Below are 8,669 nucleotides of genomic sequence, written 5' to 3' on the forward strand. Positions count from 1 at the left end.
TGAAAATGTTAGCATAAAACTCTTTCTCCAAATATGCATTCACTGAACTAGGGTGCCTTGGAAACTTGTGCCATTTGTGTGGAACAACTATATCCATCACGTCTGGTCCAAAACCACTATCCACTTTATATGTAAAGATGAACCCCAACTCAAAGAAAAGCTTACTATTTTTGAAGTTTTGAAACCTTACTTTGGCTTCATCATTTTTGAACTGCTGAGAAATGGGAGCTTCGGCTTTTGTGGGTCTCGTACGCACTATTTGTTTCTCAATGTTGTGTGGTAAGAAAAATAAAAAAAAGGAAAAAAGCTTTGTTTGCTTGAAAAGCTTGAGAAATTTTGGTTATGGGGGAAAATGAAGGAAGAATAAGAAGAAGTGAGGAAAGATAAAAGGAAAAAGTAAAAATTAATTGAGTGATAAGACAATCAAAAGAAATGAGTGGATGGGGGTAAATGAGTAGGTGGGAAAAGAAAAAGTAAACTGTAAAATTTATGGTGATGGGACAAAACAGTGGAGAGAGAAAAGTTAAAATAATAAATAAAATAAAATAAAAAGGAATAAATCAAAAAGAATCTTTTCCCCAATTAATTGATTTATCCTTTATTCCCTTGGTAACCGCTCTTTGCACAGTTGTAATACTGTGGTCCCCTACAAAACAAATTAGAATTATCTACAAGATAAAATAAGAATAAAAATCAAAGTAAAGGAAAAAAATAAAATTATTATTTATGCACAGTCAACTGAATTCAATGTCATGGCATCGAAATTTGGTTCTCAGTTGGGCACACTTAAGCATCGTGCAGATACAACACTGCATTGTTGTGCAGTGGTGGAACTCCATTATAAGCTTTCAGAAGCTGGCCATTGACTTTGAAAAGCGTCCCATAGTCTATATTTTTTAAGTCAACGGCTCTACGGGGATAAACGTAACCTCAAATGGTTGACCATTGAGATTTAAGCTTCCGAGGAAAAAGTTTAAGTCTGGAATTATAAAGCAATACTTGTTGGCCAATATGAAAATGTTGTGGCATCAGTTTTTGGTCGTGCCACTTCTTGGTTTTTTCCTTGTATATTCATGCATTTTCATATGCTTATGCTCTAAGCTCTTCCATTTCATTAAGTTCCAGTAATCTTTGCTCCCCAGCTAATTGAGCATCAAAATTCAATCACTTAATGACCCAATACTGTAACACCCCCAACCCGTACCCGACCGGATACGAGTTTGAGATGTCACATTGACTTTTTAAAACAATATTCTTAACAAAATAACAAAACATTTGAACTTATATTACCAAAATACGATAATATACATAAGTTTATACAAAGTTCACAAAATGCTCAGAGCATGCACAACTTAACCATTTGATTACATGCCAACATTTATTTACACAACAAAATGACCTACTGCTTAAGTTGCTTCTGATCTAATAGTTGCAGGAGTAATGCTGTCCCAACTACTTAACCTTGCTTGTCTATTTTCTCAAATCCTACGTGTGAAACACTCACACGCTAAGTCATCGACTTAGTGAGGCATAATAATAATAATAACAATGAAATATAATGATAATGCCATAATGATATGAAATGTAATGAAATCACATATTTAATCAATGAAATTTACATAACCATGTTTCTTACCTATAAGCTTGTCAAATTAACATTCATAAGTTCATAGTAATAAGTTCACTAGCCCATGATATCATACTGAGAACCTAAGGTATATAAGTATAGTGAGGTTATGCACTATGTTGTCACCATAGCTCATATAAATGCACCGAAGTGCCACGTATAATTGCACCGAAGTGCCGCATAGAGATACGCCGAAGTTCCATATAAGATGTCCCTAAGGACCACATAGAAATTCCTTAAGAATCATATACATATGCCAAGGATCAAGTATGTGTCTCAAAGGACCTCATACATGTTCCAAAGAATACATATATATCCCGAAGAACCGCGTAGACCCTCTACTCTTGGCATGCCAACTATACCTATAGTTGTCATCTACATAATATAGGCTTTTACAATTCACATAGTGTATCTCATAGACATATAATTTCTTACCTTCATCGCATAGCTCATGTAACCTTTCATGCATATTCATTTAAAACATGTCACATAATGCATATGGTATGAATTCATATCATGTAACATAATATGGAATGAATCATGTATTAAGGTATTGAATTTAGACTTATAACAAGTTTAAAGTTGTAATATACTATTATAATCATGTTATGCATATACACTCACCTAGATCTCTTTGTCTTTCGCTCGATGGATCTTACTTCCCAAATGTTCCGGAACTGTTTTAGGCTTAGTATCTACATAAATATAAATTTTAAGGCAAATATCAGATGTCTAAACCTTATAATTCAATACTAATAACTTAAGCTAATTTAATGAATCAAAATCACTTTTTCCTTTAGGGGGTATCGGTACAATAAGGGTGTATCGGTACCCAAATTAAGTTCAAAATTCACAGGTATCGATACTTGCTTGTGTGTATCGATACACATGTATCTGTACACCCCTGGATGTATCGATACACCATGAAGTTGTTCTTTAAAAATTGGTATTAGTGTATCGGTACCTATTCCTAGTGTACCGATACACCTGGCCAGAACATATTGTTTCCACCCGAAAATCATCAACACTTCACCCAAATTTTCATGTATAAGACCCTTGTTATGCTACCAAACTCATATATAACTATTTTAACTAATATCTATCATTCCAACACCTTATTATCTCCCACTTCTCGTCTAAATTCTTAAAGCTAAGAATCTTACCTAATTTTGCATGTTATCCAAACTTAATTCTAACACTTATAACTTCTTATTCTCATATATGACAAGTCAAATTCATTTAAACCTTCTTATTCAAATTTTCACTTAGCCACTCCATATCTAAAATCATCCATAACTCAAAACTCTTTGAGTTTCTAAGTTCTTTTTTGTTTCCATCATCTTTTCTAAAGCTTCATTAACCAAAACCATGCTTGACTCTTACGAATTAACCAAAAGAAAGCCCACTCACCTTTGCTTAAGTGCTTCACGGTGGAGAAGAAGAAAATGAAGAACAGAAGTCTAGAAACTTTTGTTTCCTTAAAATGGATTCCACATGAGTTATAAAATATCCACAACCAATATTTAAATATTTCTTTGCTAAAAGACCCATTTTCCCCTTTAATCCTTCATTCTTTGCTAATTCATCCTACATAAAATATTTTCAATCAAGTCCTTAAACTTTTTAACTTATCTACTTTGGTCACTAAAATTTTAAAATTTAACAATTTGGTCACTAACCCAGTATTGAGCATGTTACAAATCTCCCCTTATGAAAATTTATCCTCGAATTTTCATTGCACGAACAGGTGGGGGTACTGATGACGCATATCCTCTTTACGTTCCCACGTTGCTTCCTCTACTTTGTGATTTCTCCATAGAACTTTGACCAACGGAACCGTTTTATTCCTTAATTGTTTGACTTCATAAGCTAATATTCTCACTGGTTCTTCTTCATAGGTTAAATCAGGTTGAACTTCTACTTGTTCTGGTACAACGATGTGAGAGAGATCAGATCTATACCTCCTTAACATGGATACATGGAAGAAATTATGAATTTTCTCCATTTCTGGAGGCAAAGATAACTGATATGCTACTGGTCATATCCGCTTAACAACCTCATATGGTCCGATAAATCTAGGACTCAACTTCCCTTTCCGACCAAACCGTAATACTTTCTTCCAGGGAGATACCTTCAAGAAAACTTTATCTCCGACTTCAAATTCAATTTCCTTTCTTTTAAGATCAGAATAAGACTTTTTCGATAAAATGCAACTTTGAGGTTATGTTGAATTTCATGAACTTTATCTTCCACATCTTGAATCAAATCTGGAGAAAAAACACTTCGATTTTTGAGCTCATACCAATTCAATGGAGTACGACATTTCCACCCATATAACGCCTCATAGGGTGCCATCTTGATACTGGACTAATAACTATTATTGTAAGTGAACTCTGCCAGTGGTAGATATTTCTCCCACGATCCTTTGAACTTAATTACACATGCTCTCAACATATCTTCCAAGATTTGAATTGTCCTCTCTGATTACTCGTCAGTTTGAGGGTGAAAAGCCAAAGTAAAATTTAAGTGAGTCCCTAACGCTCCATGTAAGGATTTCCAAAATCTCAAAGTTAATTAAGGGTCTCGGTCAGAAACTATAGAAACAAGAACTCCATGCAATCTAACAATTTCTCTAATATACAACTCCACTTACTTTTCCATAGAGAAATCAGTTCTGACGGGAATAAAATATGCTGACTGGGTCAATCGATCAACAATTACCCATATTGAATCTCTTTTGTTTGGAGTCAGGGGTAACCCCGAAACAAAATCCATCATCACATTTTCCCACTTCCATTGAGGAATGGAAAGCGGTTGCAATAATCTTGACTGAACATGATGCTCGGATTTGACCTGTTGACATACCAAACACTTATACACAAACTCGGTGATACTTCGTTTTATCCCTGGCTACCAATATCGATCTTTCAAATCCATATACATCTTGGTTCCACCCGGGTGCATCGTTAACGGACTACAATGAGCTTCAGTCAATAAATCTTTCTTCAACTCCTCATCGTCTTGTATCACAGTTCTTCATTTATAATACAAATTCCCATCCGACTTAACCCCAAAATCCTTAATATCTTTATTCTTTACTTGCTCTATTCTTTTCAAACACATTTCATCTTTACTTTGCAATTCTCCAATTCTATCAAACCATGCTAGTTTAAGATTTAACTCTGCACATAGACCACCGTATTTAGTCAAAGATAACCTTGCATCCATAGCTCGTAAGGCTACAAACGTCTTCCTTCTCAAAGCATCTGCTACCAAATTAGCATTTCCAAGATGAAAATCAATACGACATCATAATCCTTTAAGAATTCTACCCATCTTCTCTGCATTAAATTAAGCTCTTTTTGAGTCATCAGATATTTCAAGCTCTTATGATTGGTATACAAGTAACAACACTCTCCGTACAGATATTGACACCAAATCTTGAGAGCGAACACCACTGCAGCCATTTCTAAATTATGAGTAGGGTAATTATTTTCATGAGGATTCAACTGTATCGATGCATACGCTACCGCTTTTCCCTCTTGTATCAATACACACCCAAACCCATTATGGGACGCGTCACTGTATACTACAAAATTCTTGCCAGATTCAGGTTGAACCAATACAGGAGCTTCTGTCAGAATTCTCTTTAAAGCTTCAAAACTTTCTTGACATTCAAGAGTCCAAACAAATGGTACGTTCTTTCTCATCAGCTTGGTTAAAGGCAACACTATCATTGAAAAATTCTTAACGAATCTTCGATAATAACCAGCAAGTCCAAGGAAACTTCAAACTTTCGATACATTCTTTAGAACCTCCCATTCCAGAATAGCTTTTATCTTTTGAGGATCCACCCAAATCCCATATGTAGAGATCACATGCCCAAGAAAAATCACTTCATTAATCCAAAACTCACATTTAGACAATTTGGCATAAAGTTTCTTATCTCTGAGAATTTGCAAGATTATCCTCAAATGAACGCTATGATCTTTATTGGATTTTAAGTACACCAGTATGTCATCAATAAAGACAACTACAAACTGGTCCAAATAGGGTTGAAAAATTTTGTTCATGAGATCCATGAAAGCACTAGGTGCATTCGTTACTCCAAATGGCATGATGATAAACTCATAGTGACCATATCTCGTTCTAAAGGCTATCTTCGGAATATCTTTCTCCTGAATCTTAAATTGATGATAACCAGAACGTAAGTCAATCTTCAAAAATATTGAAGCTCCCTTTAACTGATCAAACAAGTCGTTGATTCAAGGAAGGGGATACTTGTTATTGATTATCACTTTTTGAGTTGTCGGTAATTAATACAAAGACGTATTGGACCATCATTTTTTTAACAAATAAAACTGGAGGTCCCCACGGTGATACACTTAGTCGGATAAATCCTTTTTATAACAACTCTTGCAATTGATTCTTTAATTCTTACAGTTCTTTCGGAGCCATTCGATAAGGTGTCATTGCAATAGGAGGTGTTCCCGGCATTACTTCTATTTGAAACTCTACCTCTCTATATGGAGGTAATCCTGAAAACTCAGCAGGGAAAACATAAGGGAGCTCTCTAGCTATTTGAATCTCCTCTAAACCTTTCTCTTTAGTTCTTATATCGACCACATTTGCAAGAAAACCTTGACATCCTTGTAGCAGCAACTTCTTGGCTGACATCATTGATATTACATTTGCTAAAGAATTAATTTTTTCGCTGATCACATTCACTTCTGTTCCTTTTGGACTTCTCAGAGTTACCTTTTTCAATCTACAATCAACATTCCCATAATAACAAAACATCCAATCCATTCCCAGAATCACTTTGAACTCATTAAAAGATAGTTCCATTAGATTAGTAGGGAATTCAATTCCCTAAATCCTTATGGGACATCCCTTACATACCTTATTTACCTGAGCACTGTGCCCTAAAGGGTTAGTTAATACTACCTCATTACTCGTAGCTTCTAATGGAATTCTCAATTCCTTTACTAATTTACTGGTAATATAAGAATAAGTGGAACCCGGATCAATCAATACTAGTACTAATTTATCAAACAGCTGAAAAGTACCAACTACAATATCGAGATTGTCACAATATTCACTTGTCTTGAGATTATATACATGTGCAGTTGAGCGGACTTCAGGTTGTGCAGAGCATTCAGACTAATTCCTCTCTCTACCTCTTCCTTGTCCTCTTTGTGAGGTAGAAACATTCCTCTCAAATGTTACAGGCTCACCAATCATTAATGGGTAATCCCGGATAAAATTTTTGACATCACCACATCGAAAACAAGCTCTAAAAGCCATCTGACATGTCCCAAAATGATTCTTCCCATAATGCTGACACTGTCTCACTTGGCTCTGATTGGATCTCCCAGCACCAGATCCCACTGACTATTTCTGTCTAGATCTCGTCTGACTTGCTCCTCTAGCAGAGGATACAACTGATTCTGATCTAGTTTGTGATCGAAATCCTAAATCTCTTTCTCTTTTTGGTGGTGTTAAACTAAAAGAAGCACCTGTTCTTTTCGAAGTTTGAACTCTTTGATCCCTAAATCTTTCATTCTAAGCTATCTTAAGAGTTTTAGCACGATTAATCACCTCTTGGAATGAGGATAAGTTCAATACTATCAACATCTCTTTCAATCTAGGGCGCAAGCCCTCCATAAACCATTAACACGCGTATTTTTCAGTAGGCACAAGTTCAGCTACAAACCGACTCAGCTTGTTGAATTCACACTCATACTCATATACAAAGTGATTCATCTGTTTCAAGTTTATAAACTCCTACTTCATTTGCTTGATGAATTGGTCTCCAATATATTTATGTTTAAACTCCTCCAAAAACAAAGACTGTGTCAATTGCTTGCTTGACATTCTCATGGTGATGTTCGTCCACCATATTATCACTTGTCCCCTTAGCAAAGACATATCTCCATCCAACTTCTCCACTTCAGAGCAGTGGAGACCATCTAACATGATTTTCAAATTATTCAGCCAAAGATCCGCTATCATCAGACCTTCCTCGGCTTCTCCCTTAAATTCAGAAGCTCCTAATCCTCTCAATTCTTTTGCTACATTCACTCTTGAAGTTGATGGAGCAGGAGGTTGAAGGTGCGTCAGAATAACGTCCAACGTCCTAAAAAAGGTGTCCTGATCTTGCACAGGCACTCCTTGAGATACAGGTCCTTCAACTTACCTAGCCAGGGCATGTGAATTACTACTTTCAGATGGCCTATTTTCTCCCACTTAACTTCAGGAGCTACTATGTCCGGACATCTAATAAGAGTAAACACATCGTTCTATTAGCAAAACAACATATTCATTACTATACCATATCAGAAGTTCTTACTATATGTTGTCATGTATTCAATTTAAAGACACTCTAGACTCTGGTTTATGCCTAGAATCGGCTAAACCATACCTCTGATACCATTATATGTAACACTCCCAACCCGTACCTGAACCGGAAACGAGTTCGAGATGTCACATTGACGTTTTAAAACAATATTCTTAACAAAATAACAAAACATTTGAACTTATATTACCAAATTATGATAATATACATAAGTTTATACAAAGTTCACAAAATGCTCAGAGCATACATAACTTAGCCATTTGATTACATGCCAACATTTATTTACACAACAAAATGACGTATTGCTTAAGTTACTTCTGATCTGATAGTTACAAGAGTATGTTGTCCCAGCTGCTTAATCTTGCTTGTCTATTTTCTCAGATCCTACTTGTGAAACACTCACACACTAAGTCATCGACTTAGTGAGGCATAATAATAATAACAATGAAATATAATGATAATGTCACAATGATATGAAATGTAATGAAATCACATATTTAATCAATGAAATTTACATAACCATGTTTCTTACCAATAAGCTTGTCAAATTAACATTCATAAGATCATATTAATAAGTTCACTAGCCCATGATACCATACTGAGAACATAAGATATATGAGTATAATGAGGTTGTGCACGCTATCACCACAGCTCATATAAATGCACTGAAGTGCCACGTAGAAT

The sequence above is a fragment of the Hibiscus syriacus genome, unplaced genomic scaffold (assembly GCF_006381635.1).
Source record: "Hibiscus syriacus cultivar Baekdansim isolate YM2019G1 unplaced genomic scaffold, ASM638163v2 tig00112230_pilon, whole genome shotgun sequence".
NCBI lineage: Eukaryota > Viridiplantae > Streptophyta > Magnoliopsida > Malvales > Malvaceae > Hibiscus > Hibiscus syriacus.